The sequence below is a fragment of the Neopsephotus bourkii genome, unplaced genomic scaffold, assembly GCF_033783945.1.
Source record: "Neopsephotus bourkii isolate Nb327-2 ecotype Australia unplaced genomic scaffold, CSIRO-AGI_Nbou_v1 NB_936, whole genome shotgun sequence".
Taxonomy (NCBI): domain Eukaryota; kingdom Metazoa; phylum Chordata; class Aves; order Psittaciformes; family Psittacidae; genus Neopsephotus; species Neopsephotus bourkii.
Genome location: NW_026901430.1, coordinates 174,636 through 196,661, shown reverse-complemented (window position 1 = coordinate 196,661; position 22,026 = coordinate 174,636). Strand labels below are relative to the sequence as shown.

General features: G+C 41.7%; 1 protein-coding gene across 2 annotated transcripts in view; it reads right to left on the bottom strand.

Moving 5' to 3' along the window:
* Window positions 1-22,026, bottom strand: part of MAMLD1 (mastermind like domain containing 1) — a 120,570-nt gene that overhangs the window by 55,298 nt on the left and 43,246 nt on the right. The gene's annotated exons all lie outside the window — the stretch shown is intronic.

The following is a 22,026-nucleotide window of genomic DNA, read 5'->3' as shown; positions in this document are numbered from 1 at the left end:
TACTGTACCTTCCCCTGCAACATAGAGTCAGGAGCACAACACCCATCCAGATAAAACAATTTGCCTATTCAGCAGCTTTCTTTTCATGAGCTGCTTCATCCTTGCAAGCTGCCCCCTGTGCCTCCCGCCTTCCCAGTCGCCAGCTGAAAACTTGAGAAAGAAAAGAAAAGGAGAAAGGAGTTGCTCAGACAAAGGCCTGATTCTCTGCAAAGAGGAGGGCACGCACACCAGAAAACACAGTCACGGTGGGTTGGGCACGGTGCTGGCACTTGTAGGACTCTGGTACTTGTATGACTCTGCTCCCCAGGCTCTGCTTCAGGTTTTGGGACCAGGTGATAATGAGAAAGGAGGGAGCTGGAGCTCCTGCACCCTCAGCACCGGCCTCCTGACTATGACCAACACTGCCAGCTGGGTATCTGATCTCTGCACCTTCTCCCAAAAGCTACACGAGGCAGGTTCCTCACAAAGCTCTCCCTGCCTGTTGCCAATGGAAATCTTAACACCTTCCAGAATTTTGGGTAGGGGTTGGTTTTTTTCCACTTGTGAAAGTGTTTTTTAATGATTTATATTTCTATTTATATAAATAGAAATCATTAAAAAATGATTTTAACATAAATATATATATATAATATAAAAAAACCCAGAGATACTTTTCTAGTGTACGAATGTAAATTATCAGTTCATATTGCAGAGGTGACTTAACAGCATTTAGATGCTACTTCTGGATGGAGCAGGATGTGATTCAGCAACTGCAGGCAAGTTGCAGTGTATCCCTTGCCTCCTCTAGACTCGTTTTTTCTTAATAAATTATACTAAAATTCAGTTTAATAATTCTTACTTTGGTCTTTTTTCTATTGCAGTCACTATCGATCTAATGTAATACACATCCCTTACCTTTCTCCTCCACTATTCGGAGGCCCTAAGAGGAGTCTTAGTACTGACACATATTAGTGGCAAATAGATCCTGCACTCAGCATCACACCAGTCTCAGCCTCCGGAAAGCTTTCTTCCCCAGAGTATCAAAACTTCACCCAAAATGCAGCCCCCACCACAGCTGTATTACACCAACAGCTGGAAGCAGCTTTTCTATGCCTCTGTCCTGTTACAACCACCTCTGGCTAGTGGACTCTGCTCCATGGGCAGAGCTTGGAAGAACATCATCACCTTCCACCCTCATACACGGGCTGCTGGAGAATAGCAGAGATAAGGCAACTGCGAAACACAGGTGAAACATTTAATTCTTTTACTGTGTTCCACATGAGGTGCAGAAGGTTGCACTTGAAAATATCAACCTATAAAGTTGAGCTAGCAAAGCCCTGGCTGGCAGTGGTAACAGAGGGTGCACAAGGATGTTAGTGAGGACATGCCCAGTGCGTGGACATGCTCCTTCACATCTTTTCTAGAGCAGTTCTGAGTGTCCTCATGGAACTGCATGAAAGCAGAAGTTTTTATCTTTACACAGTGCTTGGTGCCAAGGCTGGTGGGGTGGAAGCAAAATACCTGAGCACTCTCAGATCTAACAGGCAGGATTTATTAGTTTTAATATTAAAATATTAATAAAATCTATCCTGATCATAAACTCAGGGGCTCTGAGTCTCTGGAGAAAGAGGCATGGATTTTTTCTAAATGTAATTTTGGAGTTGAGACATCCGGAATAAGAGGCAATATTAAAATCATCAGTCAAAGCAACCCTGTCTCAAACATACAAACCTCTTCTCACAGCTTCTATAAAAGCAAATCTTAGTCTCATATTGCCTTCATGCCAAACCCAACAAAGTAAACAAGCATGCTCTTTGCCACCCACTTTGCCAAGGAATTGCAGAGGTGTCTTTCCACAATATTAATCCTTGTTTGAGTGTAGTTCCCTGCACTGAAAAGACTTTGCACCACTTCCACGGATTAAGTGGAATTTAGTGACAGGGAAGGTCTGGACCAGGACTTTGCATTAAGTATCATGCTTATCAGAAGGTGTTTAGGCTCCCATTTCAGCAAACAGCAAGCCATCTACTTCAACCTTACCTGCACAAGAAAACTGCATCAGACTAAAATGTGAATTTAAACTGTTTCTATAATTTTTCTAAAGCATAATAATGGCCTCATAGGTTTCACTTATATTGGTTACTAATGAATGTAAATAAAAAGGAGTGGGCTTACCCAGCCTGTTTAAACCCCAGTATACACCAGCTGATAACAGTGTAACTACCTTGTTCAAGCAAGACCTGCATCCCACTGATCTAAACTGTCCTGAACATAAACAGTTTATCTTTCAGAAGTGTCGAATAAACTCAGCTCTGCCATGCAAGTTACCTTCAAGTAGGGTAAAAGCAAAACACAATAGAAATAAACTGCATAAAGAGTGCTCAGCACTCTAAAGGCACTTTGAGGAAAAAAGGGGAAAAACCCATAAATTAATCAGAGCATAATCACTTCAAAATTTGCTAGTTCAGAAAAAATTACTGGCCTTTCTTTGCGCAAAGAAATATCCTTCTAATGCTTTGCAAGAAACACAGACCCAAGGAAATGCAGTGAGAAGCTAAAAATTGTTCAACTCTGAAACCATTGTAAAGCAAATGGGAAAACTCCTAAGGAAAGCCAAGAATAAGGTTTCTTAATCTTACACTGAAGGGTTGTAAATGTGCAAGCTCAATACCTCACAACCCATTTTGAGTAAATAAAGGTTTAAAATGCTCTTTCTTTAGCGTGACTGAATTCCTTTCCAATGTGACCTCAACATGCCATTCCTCTATCTTTTATCTGCCAGCACAGCAGAGCTGTTGACCTTTCACCAATGACCTGCGCAATCAATAAGCAGCCGACAAACTGTCTCAACAGAAATGCTCCACAGACAAGTTTCCCCTCGCTCTGTGTTGTCAAGCTCTCCTGTTCCTGAACTTTTCCTCAGGCCCTCGGCTGTGCGTCAGTGAGACTTAACAAACAACACAGGGCTCAAAAATACCTTTTATTAGGCATTCCCTATCCAAACATATTAAACCTGTAAGTAGTTGTGCTGTTGTTTGCAGTCCTATGAACTGCTTTCATGTTACTTGTAGGATCTACAAGATCTCTACCTCAGGCTAAGCACTTCATGTTGATTTCCAAGGACAGAATCCAAACTCACGTAGCTCAAATATGCACAAACTGTTGGAAAGTGTTGGAGAGTAAGAAAACAACTGCAGAAAATAAGAACTCTTATTAAAGACTTGCCCAGACACCAACTGTCAAAGTCTCATCCTAAAGAACTTCAATAAACAAACAAAAAGTAACACAGGCAATCACAGATGCCTGGAATAAGAAAATAAACTAAGGTAGGTCAGAAAACACTCGTGTTATTATGGGTGTCTTTCAGGTGACTTTCAATGCTATAAATTCTGCTGTACTGTTACACAACATGAAAAAGGATCTAATGCAGTGCTTCAATAAGATTTAAAAAAGCACTGTATGAATTTTTGACTGAAATAGATGTGTATTTTAAAGGTGTTACAGATGAGGAACCAGTAAAGAGCTGCAGTGTGTTTTACTGGGGTACAGAAAAGAGAAGACTCATTCCTTGCAGTGCTTACAGCAAACATACCAAAGCACTGACCAAGATCTGAGAAGCCAAAAGAATGAAAACTATTAGAGACCAGCCACAAGCAGAAATGAAACTAATTACTCCATGGGGCCTTTATCAAATTGAGTGAATGCAAAGGTAAAGCAGAGGTGCAAGTACTAAAAAGGAACTTAAAGATTATTAAACCTGAAAGAATAACAGCTTAAAGAGCTTATTCCCATGACAATGAAAATGCTTAACAGAGATGAAGTTTCTCTCTCTCTATATATATACACACATGTACATGTTAACTTCTCTTAGATTATATGCTTTTTATATATATAAAAGCTAAGGAACACTTGCAGTGGCTCTTAATTTAATGCTAATAATATTTGCTGATGCAAAGTAGCTGAAATTTCAATACCCAGTAAGCCTGCTAAAAATTGTTCACAGCACTACCTTTTCATATACTCCACATACTCTGGGAGACTGATTTACTGTTTCTCTTCCCACCATTAAAAAAATTGGTACAATGATTACAACCGTGTTTTGAATTGTTCTGTTGCCTTAATAACATAAATGAGGTAGGTCAGCATAACATGACATTCTTTTATATGGATTTTTTTTCAGCCTTTGGAACTTGAAAGTCTGTTCATTGTGTCTTTTTAGGGCCCACTAATTACAAAGATCAGCTCTTTAAAGGCAGTGGCAGCAAAATTTTAGTAAAAGTGATCAAGCGATTAACCTGCTCATTACAGACGTGAGAGTGTTAGCATTATCTGCACAGTAGAGCTGAAATGCACATAACAGCTCTGATTTATCTGTTTATTCTTAATATGACTAGGTAAGCATGGTTCAAATATCAGTATTTAACCGATTGAACTGATGGATCAACACACTATTCCACTGAACTTAAACTTCAAGCAGACAAGAGCTATCAAAGCCTTTGATTAAAAACCCCTTTCTCATTTGAGTCCAGTACTTCAGGTGGGGTCTTACAAGAGTGGAAAGAGGGGATGAATCCCCTCTCTGGGCTGGCTGGTCACAATCCCAGGCTTTCTGGGCTGCAAGGACACACTGCTGGCTCACGGTGAGCTTCTTATTGACCAACATTCCCAAGTTCTTCTCCTCAGGCCTGCTCTTAATCCATTCACTGCCTAGCCTGTGATGGTGCTTGGGGCTGCCCCAGCTCAGGTGCAGTATCTTGCACTTAGCGTTGCTGGACTTCATGGGGTATGCATGGGCCATCTCTCCAGCCTGTCAAGGTCCCTCTAGATACCATTCCTTCCCTCCAACATTGTTGACTCCACCACAGCTTGGTGTTATCAGCAAACTCACTGAGGGTGGACTCGATCGCATTGCCCATGTTGACGACAAAGATGTTGAACAGCGCCAGTTACAGCACCAACCCCTGAGGAATGCCACTCATCACTGGTCTCCACTTGGCCATTGAGCTGGTGACCACAATTCTCTCTCAGTGCGAGAGTGAAAGTCAAACCTCTTGTTTGGGATTGCTTAAATAAACTGGTGCAGATTTCCAGCCATGGGTGTCTGGAGCCCGGGACCAGTAAGTATAGCTTCCAGAAAGGCCTGGCATCTCTCTTGTCTGGTTTAGAAGTGCACGACACAGGCATCAAGGCAGGATACTGGGTCAGGAAAGGAAGTGGTGTGACTCTTCCACACGAGACAGAGATGCAACCAGGAGTCCTTGCCTACCAGCCATGGTCCTCTCCTGACTCACACTGCGACTGAAGCTACATTACCCCACCATGCTGCATGGTCACAGTGCTCTGGTGAGGAGGACAAGCTGTGACTAATACAGGTAGAAGAAAATGCAAGCCTACCTTCTTTCTTTTCTCTTTCTTTTTTTTTTTGCCTCCAATAATGTGCAGGAAGGCTTGAAATCCCAAACACTCTCCAGGTCAAACTATGCAGAAATAGTTGAGCTGTGCTGGGGCTTTGAGTTTTTCTGTTTGTTTGGTTTTAATTTTCTTTCTTTTTTTTTTTTTTGTTTTTTTTTTCTTTTCATCTGGATGGAATGAATTGAAAGTGCTGCTTAAGAAGAAAATAAGGATGCAAACCTGAAGAAGCATTGTAAGTAGGTGTATTAATAAACAGGCTCCTAATTTATTGTCTTTGATGGTATTCGGTACTATTTTAAATAGTCTCAAAAGATTCACAAACATACAGCAGGTCATAGATAAAATCCCCGATGAAGCAATTTAATGCTAAATTAAAGCTGAAACTAGGTAAGCCCAACTCTTGGGATCTTGGGTATTTTCAAACACTAGAATAGAATCAACACTACCCAAGAACACTGTGTGTTTTTCAGATTTTTAAATATTTATTTCCTAAATTAAATAGAGCAGGTTTAGCTGGTTCTTACAGCTTAGCAGGAAACAATTTAATTTCCAAGCCAATTGTATATTGACAGTTGGCAACAATGGTTTTACTTTATAAAAAGAGAATGGGAAAATAGTTGTGCATTTCTGAAATGCTTCCAGAAAATTTCCTTGGAGAACACAGTCAGGGAAAAGTATACAAACAAGCATTAAACATGAATGTAATTTAATAAACATTCACTCAGCTATATGGTGTGATAAATAGGTAATAAGAATGTAATACAGGCATTTAGCTTTCAGCTTCCAAAGGAGCTGGAAGCTAAAACAATAATACTTTCATTAGACTCTCCTGCCTAGCATCAAGAGCCAATTTCCACCTATTAGTATGGATTTCTATTACCTGCCTTGTGAATACTGTTCACCCATTTATCAAGCAAGAAGCCATCCATACCTTTGTCACTTATTACAAGCAGAAGGAAAGCAAGATTTCTAAACCATGTAACATTAGAGCATCAGATGAAATCATTTGACCTAGAAGATAAAAACATTCTACTTGCACTTAAAAGGGAAAAAAAACCCAAACCCAGCCCTGCTCACATGACCGCTACTGAGACCTTTTGCAGGATCAAATCTTTCCTTGCTGTGTCAGAAGAAAAAGAAAAAATAAACTAAAAAAAAAAAAAAAAAAAAAAATCACTGTCTGCAGACTAATTGTGAACTAAGTGTGTGTGTAATTAAACATGCCTCATTGGGTCCCTTGGTATGTCAATAGTGGGTAGGAGGAGGCTGATTGAAGTTAAACGCCTCAAGTCTTACTGAACATTTGCCCCTTTCAGTGTCCTCTAAGCAAAGCACAATTTAACAGAACAACCGCTGCCAGATATGAGACACTCGCAATGAAGTGCTTATTGCTCAGATTAAAGGGGTGCCCAAAACACACCAGGCACTCATCGAAGCGCAGAGGGAGGCGCTGGGGTAGGTCCTTTCTTGGCTCCTGATTTGCACCAAGAGCAAATGTGCCCTCCGAGCATGAGCCGCCCTCCCCGCTCCCTGCTCCCCTGGCAGCTGGGGAGATGAATGGAGGGACTATGGCACTATGACACGCACACATCTATTCATCATGTGTTTGTTGCTAAACACACTAAATTTCCACTTTCCCACAGGGCCCAAGTCTCCTTGCCCTCACACTGCAGGAAACTGCACTCAGCAGCTAATGGGTCCAAATGAGCATTAGCTGCTCCCTTGTTATCTCAGTGCTGCACCACTCATCTTCTGCTAGGGTATTAAGACCATAAAATTTTTCTTGCTGTTCACACATGATCAGATTATAAAACATGTCTGCTTCCATGCCTATGATAAAAGCTCCACATTATGCACCTTAGCCACTTCCCCTGGAGCAATGACCCAGGAGTATTGGGGTATTGTATTCCTCCCACTCTATGCATCTCAGCTACAGATGCCAAAAATACTTAAGACCTCAATCCACAAAGGAGAGACAGGATCTGGTAAAATAGGAGAATGTGAGCAAAGTCTCTGAAGTTATAATACTTCAAATTTTCTGGTCTATAATCAGTGGAGTCATTGAAGAGTTGTGATTCTTCAACTGGAATGTCCCAGCTTCCCTTGCCTCATTCTCCACTGCTGTCACTTACACTTGACTTCAACAGCTTAGGGATGGTTAACCCTACTCCCCTGCTATACCGGTGTGTTTCTTTTGGTAAGATTTCCATTCCCCTGGCACAGCAGAAAGCTTCCTGCCTCACACGGTCTAGAGGAGCCAAGTGACCTCCAAAACACGTACTGAGGAAAAGATATTTCTCTATTCCTTCTTTGAAACCTTGCAGTGATCAGTAAGTTAGGAGTTACTCAGAAGCCATTGAGCAATCAGGCTGCTCATTATATTTCTCAAATTATTACCATGAGTAATTCTCAGTGCAGTACTACAGGTTGGCCAATCTTACACCCTTTTCAAAGGACTGGAAGAAATACTGCAGCTTTGTGAAACAGGCTTTGAATTCCCCTTGTACTCTCAGGTAGTCATTTTATCCTCTATTTTCCTTCTTTTCACACTGCAAGTTCATCCATACCTATTTCTTCTCAGTGGTCCTTTAATCCTTTTCTGTTTGTGCTGCTGCAGCTCAGCACAAGAACAGGTGTGTTTCTATAAGCCATGTACTCAGAAGGCTTTATCAATATGCATGCATGGTGCAAGGAAGAAACATATTTCTGCTGAAGAAGAATCAGAAGCTGGGGTCAGGCATTTATGCTTTAGCCAGGTTTTGATAAGACATATTAGAAATTCATAGGGCTTTTATCATTTTCAACAGCAAGAGGATTAGACCCAACGCTTACAAGAGCAAGAACATCAATTGTTAAAAGAAATACGTGCCACACTGAAATACGGTAAAGCACCTGAAAGACATAGCATACTGTCTGATAAAAACACTATAAGCACTTTCAAATTCAACCCAGTTATGACTTGCCGAGTCAGTGCTTCATTTGTCTGGCAGAGCCAAATTACAATGGCTTCTGTTCTAATGCTCTAAAATGCAACAAAAGTGCAGAGGGAAGCCATGATTTAAACCATGGCCTCACACAACAGCAGGGGTTCAAACTATGGATAATATACTGATGCTTAGGCCACAGGGCAGAAAGAAACAGTAAGAATCTTTTGTTGGATTCAAAAATGTTATCCAGCAAGCTTGCAATATTGATGGAAAGACTCAAGTCTTTATTTAAAAAAAAAAAAAAAAAAAAGCAATTTTTTCCCCCTCAAATTCAAGGAAAGGTAAAGATACAGACTCAATAACAATCTCCCTCTTGTCTGAAGAAAGACCCCCTAACCAAAAACCATCTCAAATTCACCCTTCTTTCCCCCCCAAATATTCAGAGGGCTGCAAACGTGTTACAAACCAAATGACTTTTTGTACAGAACTTCTAAACCCCTTGACTTTTAATAAGGTTATGCATCATTTAATTACAGATTTTTTTTTTTATCCCTTAAATTTGACTAAAAATGATGTGATTTACAAAGCAAACAAGCCAGTTAAACAAAGCTAATTAAATTCACCAGAGACAGCCTTGCTTTTCCCCTCAGTGAGTGTTTATTTCAGCTCCCAGTGCTCTGATAGCTCCTGACAGCTTGCTGGGACACAAGAAAAAAGTAGGTCAGGGTAAGCTGGAATCAGCAACAGAGGATCCCATTAGACAGGCTTGTAGGGTAATACGGAGATCGAGGAAGTGTGTGATGTAGTGACAGTGTTAGAGACACATAACAAACAGCCTGAGGACAGCCTCCAGCAGAACCAGTACATTTATCTTCTCTGTGTTATAATGACCCCTCATACAGCTTATCCAGTTTGTGATTCCTCATCCAAGAGGTGCTGTATAAACCTAATGACAAAGCCGTGCTCACAGTTTGTGAGCTGATGCTGAGCCAGAGGCAGCACTGTCAGAGGCTCTGCTCCTGTGGAGCCTCGGCCCTTGGCGCACAGTGCCCACCAGCTGCCTGTCGCACGGGCAGAATACAGCCCCTTGCTCCAGCTGGGAATGCAGTGAGGAATCTCACTGCTCACAGACATCAAAGGAGAATAAGACTGGTTTCTCCTAACCAGCTTCTAAAACATTAGACTGATGATTATGGTTGCGGTGCCTACACTGGATCTGGAAACATCAAGCGCACCATAGCAATAAAAGCCGTCATGGCAGTAAGGGAGCATAGCACAATCATGTTATGGGGGCAGAGACAATACCTGCTTCTTACTGAGCTCTTGTCTGGGCCTCCCAGGGAACCCCAGCCCAGGTTCCCACATGCCATCTGAACTGGCAGGAGGGCTTGGCTATGTCTTCTCATACCACAGCCTTTGGGAGCAGCCACTGGCAGACAAGGTGGGCTGAATGACCTGTGGTTTCTGCTGGCTTTCCCAGCTGGGATCATGGTACAATGAAGAAACATATGGGGAACCAGGGAACAGAACAAAACTAAAAAATACCGAAGTGATCAGAGTTTAATATAAAATGCTTTATGTTTCTAGATTATTCAATGTCAAGTGTATTTTACTGGATATGCATAAAAACCTGGGCAGTTGCTAATGCAATTGTTCCCTCCAGAAGAAAAGGATAACAGTATTTTTTTCTTGAAGTACCTTAGCAATAAGAACAGAAAACACAGCATCATAAACTCTGCAGTGTAATATTAAGTCATAAGCAAGAGGAAAAGCAGAGCTCTAACTCTCCCTGTTTTCATGACTATTGCTCACACCATTAGAAGTTCAAAGTCCCCACCACCATCTCCAGCAGCGCTGGACATGCCCCAAACATTTCAATTATGACAGCCAATTTCTCAGACTTACACACACAGCCAGAGAGCTTCTCCTCAACTCCAAACTGTGCAGCTTCTGTTAGAGAGTGCGAGCATGTGCAAGCTCAGAAAATAGGTACATTTGACAGGAACAATTTAAATCGCCACAGGCATAAACAAACACAACTGGAGAACGTTGTTTTATTTTGTTCAGAACTCGATCTGTTCACTTTGCTTAGAGATGTCTCCAGCTTCCACTTTACTGTGCCCGAGTGACTCGATTCAGAAACGATGGAGGCCAGACTGATAAAATGGGAGTTTAATTTTTGTAACCCTAGCATCATTTTCATGTTTATTCATTCAGAGCGCACTATGTTCAGCATTTATTCCCTTCTTTGTTTCTAACTACAATCTTTCTGCAACACAATTCACCTCCTGTGCTGGCAGTGCTTCCTGCTCCTCAGGGGTCACACTATATGCCCGCTTGCACCCACCCATTGTACAACACAACACATCCCTTTCCTGCAATTTTTACTCCAGCAGACAGTTCCACTGGGTTCACAGAGGTCCATCCCCATGATGCCTGTTTGCTACACCCCTGAGCATCCAGTTAAAATCCCTACCCAGCCAAATGTCCTAAAGGAAAACATGCGTATCCTAATGAAAATATGCATTAAGATAAAAGCATTAAAATAAAGGAAGACGATGAGAATGATCAGAGCAGCACTGGCTGCAAGGAAGTAAAGAAGCTTTTAACAGCACTAAAATATAAAATTGATTTGTACACATATTTGATAAAAATCAATACAATTAGCAAGTAACTGAATACTAGAAAGGAAAATTGATTGCTCGAGGGCCCAGAGGACTCAGGGCAATCAGTCCATTCTTCTAGCTCCTCCACTCTTAATAAAAATTTACTTTTTCATAATCCTGCCTGAACTCTTTGCCCATTAATAATGCCACTAAATAGCTCTTCTTTTAGCACTATCATTGCAGACCTGCTCGAATTACATTTAGAGGCAGTTACAAGTGGCATGTCCTGACCATTTTGCTATCTGCAGTACAAACCTCCAGCAACAGTGTAAAAGAATACTGGCTAATGAACGGGAGCAGAGAAGCGCTTGAGAAGAGCTTATAAAATTAAGTACCAAAGTTTAAATAAACCGATCACCATAGAATTGATTTGCTACATCAATTTAGTCATCTTTTGCTGATACATCATTCCTTCCTCAAAGGAGAAGAGCCACCGTTTTGAAACAACTAATTAAACATTTTGAACCATGGCCTTACAAGGAGAGCCCCCTTATACGGGCTGCATTGCTCTGCTCTCCTGTCTCCTTTCTCTCACCAAGTGATTCTTCACTGCAGTGTGAAAACTGATACTCCGCATGAAACAGGAGAGTGAATTTATAGTCAGATCTAGACTAAATGAAGTGGCTTCTACAGCCACCATCTCTGATCAGATTCCAGTTTCAGGCAAGAGCATCTTCTCTTGCTTCATTAAGGTGAGACTGGAGGAACTACAATGCAATTCCTCTTCCCCACAGAGAGGGAAGGAAGCTCCTGGTTTGGCCAGCACAATCTCCCCAGGTGAGGATTTCCATCCCAGACACCCCACTGTACAACCTGATAGAGAGTGCACCCAACTCGTACGCATCTACAAAGGAGGTTTCTCTTTCAAAAGGTCAGATGCTTCTCAGATAAGAATTTTCTCAAATGTTAAGCTTTGCCAACTGGCTCATCTTAATAGGAAGTTCTTTAAACCAAAAACTACCTTTAACCTCCCAACAACTTCTCTGCCAGTCTACAGCTCAGGGTGACACAGCCTTTGCTGTTAGCCAGGGCCTTGATTCAGCAATGCACTTGAGCATACACCCTACAAGTAGCCCTATCCAAGCCAAAGCTGAACAAATAATTTTTCCATACTAACAAGCCCACTTGCATGCTTAAAATTCAATAATATCATTTAAGCACTTTTTGGTGCATCTCCAAAGGAACATCTCCAAAAAGTCAGTGAGTTGTATTAAATCACACATGCAACTCAACAGAATCAATCCAGCAGAAACTATCTACTCCAGAAATCTCAACACATGTCTCCAAGAGTGTAGGTAGTTAGGGTCTGGCGATCGGAAGATGTCGTGCTGTACGGAAAGATAAGACCCCCCTCTGAGTAGCCAATAGGGCCTAACCTAGGTCGTAAGCAGACGGACGTGACGTTGTAAACTTAGGCTATATAACACCATGTTACTCGCCAATAAACGCCATTTGCCATCCACCACGTTGGTGTCAGTGAGCTGATGGCCTGAGCTGCCAGGGATTGGCCGTTGTGTCGTTCCTGAACCAGGTCGCCACGCCAACAAAGGCAACACAAGAGACCAGTCCAGCCAGACCAGTGACTAAACTGAGTCGTTATACTAATCTAAGAAAAGGTCCATGTATTGCAACTCAGCAGCCTCTGGTGATGCCTCCAATAAGGGGGGCTGAGAGACCACAGTGCCAAGGGAGGAGAACTGCGAATCACTCTGCAGGGCAGAGTGCATCTTACAGGTGCAGTTGCAATATCTGCTAAGTTGCCTCACCAAGTTCTTATGATGCTCTTACTCAAAACTTTGTCCTGCTGCTTCATCTCACAAGAAAGAAACATTAGTCTGGACACAGAAATCGAAACCAGAAATTACACAGTTTCAGCACTGGCCTTCTTTGCAAACTACTTTAATCTCTTTGCATCAGTTTTTCTGCCTTTATTACTAAGAGAGAGACATTAAAACTTACTTCACCTAACTCATACATCTTTTGTGAAGATGGAATGCTTGTTCTGTGTAAAGCACTTAGAAGATGAAAGGCATTGAGTAAATATTAATCATAGACACCACACCTACCAACAGGATCTCCAGTACAGTGATTTGGAGGCGTGCTTGAAAAGTCTTCCTTTGTGCAATTCAGGAACTATGCTTTCCTGGAGTAGTAGAGCTGTATTAAAACTAATCAAGAATTCCCATGATAATCGGCCTGTTAGCCTTCATAAGATTATAAGAAGGATGATGCTTCCATTTCAAAAGACAGCAAAGTGCCACAGAATGAATTACATTAAACAGGCTGAAGCCCATTTACAACATGGTCATGGAGGAAACTATAGTTCTTCCACTGACATTCATCTTGGAGCATACACACTTGTAAATCAGCTCCTATTCAATAAAGAAATGTCGAGTGACTCATTCTCTCTACATTTGAAAAAGCTTTCAGAGAGAGCCAAAGAACCTTTTACTTTTCTGCCTGCCTTTATAAACATTGAACTACATCTCCTCACTTCGGAGAAGCTACAGTGCTTCAGAGCCAGCTGTAAAAGAGAACATTACCATCTTAGGCTGACAGGATCCAAGGCCACCTTAACATCCCAAATTCCTGTTGAAGGAGATTTGGGAATACGGCTCATTAACAGCTCAGCTGATCTTCTGAACCAGCTTCCCAGGCACAGCAAGTTGCACTGATCTCACACAGACATGCCCGTGAGGCTGGCATGGGGAAGGCTGGCGACACTGCTCTGGGCACCATGTGGCTCGAGTGCCAGATTATTTACTTAATGTATTAAGCAACTTCTGCAGCTCAAACTTAGCTCATGCAAGCAGCAGGTTAGCCAGGTGAAAATGGTCTTGAATGTTTCTGCCTGAACCAGTGAATTTACACAAGGACAGAGGCACGGACATATCATGACTTCTGTCTCTGTGTAAGCACCAGCTCAAAGCCAACCAGCATGTACCACAGCTGCACACTGGACAGCTTCGGTCAGCTGCTCAGTAGCGGGGCTGCTCCAGCACTGTACTCACCCAGACAAAGTCCTTCCAACAAAATAAACCAAACCAATACATGATCACAAGGCAAGCCGAGGTGTGCAGCCACAGCACCAAACCAAGCCTGCTCCCTGCCACAACTCTGCCTGCCTCTGAAGAGGTGACACAGGGTTACCTCCCAGGAGCTTCTCTTCACTGCTAAGGAATTCCAATTTCTCCAGCAGAGCCATCACAACAACGCATAAAAGCAAGAGTAGAAGATAAAAAAAACAGGAGTCACAAAGTTGAAGACAATGGATATAAAGAAAAGCAGTGTCTGCAAGTCAGTGTTGAAGGAACACAGGAGTTTGCACACAAGAAACACTGACTGGAAACAATAGGAGAAGCTGGACCTGTGGACCAGACACATGAGAGATCCCAGCTTTACCAAGGTGGGCCTGGACCTGCTGTGCATCCATCCACCCCCAAATACCTGCCCAGTTTCTTCAGCTCTCCCTTCAGTCTCAGCCCGTCCCTTGCTTGCTCTCCCCTACCACTGCCTCCTCGTACTTTGGACCTCTTCGCCTCTAGACCCCAAGGTCTCTGGCTGTCCATCAGTGGCTGAGGCAGCCCCAGCCCATGTAGCTGGGCTGGGAGCACCTGCAGTGCTGGTCCACCTCCTTGCTGTGATCCAGCAGGATGCATAAACAAACAAATTACGGTGCAGACACACAGCTCTGCTCCAAAAGGAAATGACCAGTGGATGCTATTGCTTAACCTCTCTTAATAATGAACATGTATTTCTTGAAAATATATGCCACCTAATTCCCTTGGCATTGCAAACACGTACAACAGGAGGGTAATTTCAGCCCTAAGCTCTACACGAAGTTTAACAGTTGGCCTCACCATATTTTGGGTAGCAGATGGCCATGTACCCAAATGGCATTTTCTGCTGTCCTCATGCAAAGACCTATACCTGTTTCTGTTCTGGGTGTGAATGCCAACAAAGGGACATTCGCTGGACTAGCTGAAGGCTGCAATATGGGTGACCACTTTAAATCCTGAAATAATAAAAGTGTAATTACCAACAGAGATGCTCCACAGGGAGGACTTATGGGCAGACAGAATTGGTCATTTACTTGTTAGTTCACCATTACTGCCATTCTTAGGTGTGATAAAATTAAAGCTACAGGCTGGCATAAGACTCTCAGTAAGTAACCTGTGCCTTATCTGTAAGTGCCAATGTCCGCGCAGGCGAGGAGTAGAGGTTTTCTTACACAACAGCACTGCTGCTGTATCTCACAATATTTCTATTCATGCCATCCTTACAAATGACTCCAGACTGTACAGAGCCTGGCACGTGGGCATCAGAAACCAGTCTGAGTGAATAATTTGGATTTATAATTGCCTCTGTGGACAGTCACTCAAATGCTCTATTTCTGGCTAGATTTTGGGGGCTGGGACAGAGGGAGAGAATAGGTGACAAGGGGAAAACCAGAATTTGTAGATGATGTGTACAGCCAGAAGTATTTTAAAGAAAGGGCAATTAAGACTGCCTAACTCAAGTTTTTCCTAGGCAAGGGGGTGAGCAATAAACAGTTCAGCCTGCAACACAAGAGATCTCCATAATTTGTAACCAACACAAGACCCACATTTCTCCTTTGAAACACAGAGCACACCCCCCAGCATCCAATTAATGATAGTGTGTACAGTGAACATACTTACATTAATTGACTGGTCCAATAGTCATGCCTGCCCCCAAGCTTTTCTGGAAGTAGCATTTCTGCAGCAGCACCGTGGAGAAATGCTTCACATTTATTAACTTGTTTGGCTTTGATTGCTGGATTGGTTCCCCATTCCCAAGGCACTTAGATTTATTCTTTTAGCTTAACACTACAAAGTAATCAAATCACTCAGTTACAACTGACAGACTGTAGGAGCCCTGAAGGGGAGGGGAGAGTGGCATCAGAAGAAACATCTACATTTTCTCTTGCATCCTTCACACTTGCTGTAATCTTCAGATTTGACTCATCTCTATCCCTGAAATTCAAGAATATTGAACTTGAACTGACATGGGAAGTTATTTGAAGATGCAGGACTTTCACTTGAAATTAAGGCTGATCTTCCTTCTGGGATCAGGGACCAAGATTCACTTCTCATAAAGACTGAAAAGCCTGAATGCACTCTCCTTCTGCTTCAAGTCAAACATAAGTGTTGCTGCAACCAAGAAAACATCCTTGAAGCACTATGTAAAGTTCAAACCAACCAATCCATAAATAAGAAGAGGGGATGAGATGGAGGATTCAAATATGCCTTTGTGCCCTTTCATCAAACGTTTGGATAGGTAAGAACAGGAAGACAAAGCAGATGGCTCAGACAGTCAAGATTAATATGGAAATTGAGAAACGGGCATGCCTTTGAGTGGGTTTTGACTGTGCCTCTTCAGTACAATTTATTTTCAGCTTTAAGCAGCATGGTACTACAAAATGCTTAGCACACAACCTTTCCTGTGGAAGACAAATAGATTTTTTTTTATTTAGACAAATTCCAATGTTTTTGTCTAATGTTAACTCAATACAAAATTAGAAAGAAATTAAAGCTTGCATAGTCCTGTGTGCTTAAAAATAATTTGAATGACCTACTGCTTAAAGTATAGAAGGGGTCCTCTGTTATTAAAATCCAAACATCTTTCATTTCAGACCATGCTCAAACTGGCAGGGTAAAGCTTGAAGAAAATCCTCCAACATGTTTCTTTAATCAAGAAAAACAACAAAACAAAACTTCATGGAGCCTGCGATCAAATAATCTTGCAAAGTTCGGACTTATTACACCAACAATGTCAGGCATTTCAATGCAGTAGCATCAAAAGTAGATATTTACTGCTTGGTAGTTAGTAACCCTTTGAAAAGGGAGGAACAAAAATTCCTTTTTAATGAGTCACTATTTGGCAGTCAGAGATTAAAACCTTTTGCCTGTATTTCTGACTGCAAGACTGTATATACTTGGGTGCTTCTCAATCTGTGTGACTGTATTTAAATCAATGCAGTTAATTAAGAAAATAAGTAAGCTAAAGGAACAGAAGAAGTGAAGTCCTTAAAAGTACCTGACTGTCAGCCTCATCTCCTGCGTTACTGAAATATCAGATGAATTCAGAAATTACTTTCATATATAAATCTGGACTTGTTAAAATTCTACTAAGATTTAAAGTAACTAGTCAAAGCAAAATGAAATGATATTTGGTGTCTATTCTGATAACCACATGAAATTAATGTCACAGAATTCTTCTTAAACTAATGAAAAAGTTTACATACTAAATGTTACATACTAATGCATGGGGAAAAGCTTCTCATGTGTGAGTGGAACTGTGTATGACAAATGTATTTGTAAAAATATTTATTTACATTTGCCCAAAACTTAACCTATGAAGACCTGTGATAGAGAATGAAAGGTTGAAATACACACCTGAGAGCAGATGCTATTTTTGTCTTTAAATATTTTCTTTCCCCCTATATCAAATTCTGAAGTTTCAGCAAAAAGGAAGATAACTGATGTGATGTCAGGGGAAAGGATAAACAAAAAGAAATCCACCCATGTTGGCATTACAGCCAAAGCAAAGAAATAAAACCATCATTCACACTGAGGGTGTCTTAGAGTAAGATGCACCTGACTTTATTTTGAATGTAATTTCCAGCTACATAAAAAGTCCCTAAAGAGCTCAGCTAGTAACAAGCACTTAAGATTTACAAAATATTTAGCTGTTTAAGGATGCTTAGTGTGAAGATTAAGGTAAACCCCCATTATTCCTGTTTCACTATTTACTCCAAAAATTGCTTTCACATCTGGAGGTCAGTGGGGCTACAGATATTCAAACCCTCTGGAAAAATATCTTGACAGTTTTGAAATTAGAGTAGGCATTATTCAGGCTTGGCTTCTACCTTAGGAACTGTCCAAATTGTTATATGAAAACTCATCTTCACAAAGATTAGAGCAGAGACTTCCCACTCAATCCACGTACTATTTAACAGCCATCCCATGTAACTACCCATCAGCAAAAGCATCTCTACACCTCACTGAGCTATCCTGTCCCTTACATCAGTTGATCTTAATTTATGTTCAATTTACTTGTAGATTGGAAGTAATTAGAGTAAATAATTACAGTAACTGGTTACAATTTGGGAATTGAGAGAACTGAAGGAAGAATTCAGAGAAACAACCTGATATACTACTGTAAAGAGAATCAATCTCCTTCCATTAGTCTGTTTGGCAATCCTGTGTCATCATTGTCACAAGCGATGACACATTAATTCTCCTTTTGAGAAAGGGAATGAAGGATTTGACTTTGTAAGTGTGTCCTATCTGACCTTGGAGAATCTTCGGGGGAAGCTTCCCATTAGATGCAGTTACAGTTTTTACTGAAGGAGAATTACTGAGTTGGGCCCATGCTTGAATGCATGACACAAAAATACACAACCAGTCTTCTGTTTCCATTAGAAATAAATTGTCAGAACATAACCAACAATTTTGCAGATCCAACCCTCCGTGAGAAATTACATTTCCAAAGTCCTTCCAACAAGCCTGCTCAGAGGTGATGGACATGGAGCAGAATGAAGGGACAGTGACTGCAAATTTCTTCTGCAATAACAGTTCTTTTAGCTATATCTGCCTAAACTGGAGATAGACTGCATTTCCCAATCCAAACCTTCCCAAAGGGGAAAAAAACCCTTTGTTGTAAATATTACAGAGGACAACTGGGAAAGAAGAAAGTCATCCTGTTTCATAACAGGAACAGTCTTCCTTCGAGACTACACGCTGCTCTCAATGCAACACGAACTGTGGCATTGTCGATGTCAGTGTGAGCAGGCAGAAGAGGACATATGGTCTTTTGTACTGCTTCCAAAATGCTGCATGTTGAGGGGGAAAAAAAAAAAAAAAAGAGAAAATAAAATAAAAAAATCATTATCTGGGCTGGAAGAAACCCAAGCCACTGTAAATGTTTGTTTATCACAGTTTGGAAAACCTTTTTAGAAAAACCAACAAACTACTCTTAGCCATGTAATCCTAAACCCAAGTGGTGGAGGGGAATCAAGCAGAAAATAGGCATTATTTTGGGGAAACCAAGAATTATTTTGGGTAAACTTTTGCTGCCACGCTTATTTGAGCATTTCTCTGTAACTAGATATCATTTCTAATACTGTGGCTATGACTAACGAGTTAACAACACTATTTACACTAGTACTGTTGTATCATTAGAAACAAGATTATGTACTTTAATTCTAATGCCAGCACAATTATTTTAACACCAAGTGTGTCAGATCTGACTCTATACCCCCAAATTAATTTCAGAGTAGTGGTTAAATAAAATGACTTACTTCTTTGTGCTTTTGTTATAACACACTCATGTGCAGCAAACTGTGAAGAAAATGTAGTAATTAGAGGTTAAATTAATCCCTGACAGACAGGCAGTTTAGTAAAGCTGGGCCCTCTTCAGAAAACATAGCATGGAGCTTGCCAGTCTTTCAGAATTAGGCACAAAGAACAGGCGAGATTGGCAAGTCCCTCTCCAGTGCAATCCAACCAAAGGGAAATGCTGAGAAGTTGGAGTAAGTCTTTGAGCAGCCACTACTACCAGGCAGATCTTGTGACAAATGTGATTTACAGCTCCCAGCAATTGTTGCTCCAGCCGCTCTAACTGCCTGATCAGGACCAGCCACTTGAAATCAAGGACAGTCTTTTGCACAGAACAGGCTTCTAACCACCATATAATCAACCTCGAGACATTAATAAAAGCGAACAATGGCATTATATTTCACAACATAACTAGAAAGTTACCTTGCTGCTTCTGATTTTAATGCAGGTAATGGATTTCATTGCCCACAACAAAGTAAATGTGCTGTGCTATTCTGAAAACAATAACTAGCTATGTCTTGGGTAAGTGTAACTCCTGAACTTGCTTGGAGTTCTGATGCACTTAATCCTAGGAAAACAGAAACTTCCACTGAAATGCAAAGGAAAACCAACACAAGACAGAAGAGGCAGCAAATCATGCTGATGATACCCCATTAAGTAATTCCTTTTTGTGCGTGTCAACAGAAATGTTTTTTTCTGATCTCTCTAGCTGTGGCCTGACAGATGTAACTGGTTTTTAAACCTGTGCATGTACAGCCTGTTATCAGAAGGGGAGCAACGGGAGGGTGCCTGCTCTGTGCTGTGCAAAAAGCGCCCTGAGTTCCCCACACTGACGAATCGTGGCACATAATCCAGACTCACAACCGCATCCATCCCACTTGACTTACACCTTACCTCCAAAGGTGGAAGGTGCAAAAACGTGGCTTCCCCCTGGGCTATCCCTGATGCCACTCAATAGATTGCCTGGGGTGAAACAATAACATAGTTAACACCCTTGCCTGCAGAGGAAATCTATATCATGTCTGGGACACTCTGAGCCCCCAGCTGTCCCTGCCTGAACGGGAAAGCACAACCAGCACCGGTGGTTTTATCACCAGGTAAATGCAAATGGGGGGAAAAAAAAAAAAAAAGGAAAAGCCTGTATTACAATTATAGTAAAGCAGGGGGCTTGCAGAGATTGCAGATCAGTGTGGGAGTGCATTAACATCGCTGGTATTTCTATACTACCCAGATCCTCAATTATTAACAAATTAGGACACGTCTGATGGGGCACTTACATAACACTTCTTTATCAATAAAACTGCCAAGTCCCCTGCAATGAAAAACAGAGCAGATTTCAACAAGTCCTAATGTGACACCTCACTTTGGACAGGGAACAACAATGAATTCTGGTTTCCCCTCCTCAGCCCAGCCCATTCCCAAAGCAGCTGTGGTCAGTCCACAGCACTTCTGGAAGCCTGAGGCCACCCAAGCCTCCTGTAAGCTGGAGCCCTTTAATCAGGTAAGCACAGATCAATGGCTCATTGTAGCAATGGGATGTATAGGGCCATTCCAAATCCTGCATCCCCCTGCACCTTCCCATATCAGGGCCCCACTGGCACTTCACTGGCCCCACACTAACAGCTGCTGGGCACAGGCTCCCTGGGCACAGCCTGTGTCACTGGCTGGGCTGCAACAAGAAAGAAAGCCACAATTCTTTTCCTTGCTCTACCCTTTGAGCACAACAAAAAAGGACTGCTGGGTCTTGGTAGGAGAAAGGCTGCTATCCTCTCCTACCACCCAGCCTAACAAACACCATTCAGTTCACCCAAGTTGCACACCAAAGTCAACAGCTCTGAAAACAGCTCCTGCAACTTTCCAAGCAAATGCTGCACAAAATAAGTATTTTCCCCTTGAAGGCAAGTAATGACTTCGTAATACATTTTATTCCATTTAAAAGTGGGAAATCATTATCAGTGAGGAGGCTTCCCAAGAGGAATAAAGACTCTTCATAGCTCATTTGCATTTGCTAGCTATCCCTCTCTGACTGCATCACGCTCTGGTAGCGCAACTGGTGACTTCAAAAAAGATGGAGTTGTACCCCCAGAGCCATGAGCCCCGCTTATGCTGTCACCCTGAGATACAGTTTCATTCTGAAGAGAGCAAACAGGATGGTCCACAGCAACTGCAGTGAAAAATATACACCAAAAGACAAGGACATAAAGCGAAACCTTTAACTGACAAAGACTCAAGTTTTCTGTGTGAAACACTAGCAGTAATAATAAAGAACACAGGAAGGAGACCTCAATGCAAGCACAAACTGTTTTGGAAAGTTTCCCTTCAGCAGCTGGCAGATCTGAAACGGGTTACAGCAAGTTAAAACTGTGATATTGATCACTGCCTATCTACAGGGTCAGGGTTTGGGTTTTGTTGTTTGGTTGTTCTTTCTTTAATAAACCAGCATTGTTCTTTAGCTATTTTCACTTCAAAACAATACTCCAGAATCTTCCAGTATCCAGTCCAATCTGAAGCACCACTAATGAGGGTATTACTAAATGCCTAAACAGTTTCTTCATGTATTTGATAAGCAGTTGCCTTTTTGAGTGTGCCCCTTTTACACAGGTGCACAAACCAAAACTGACTGTGAGTACACAACAGTATTGTGCACATTTGGCATCTTACACCAATGCTCTAAAGTTCCCA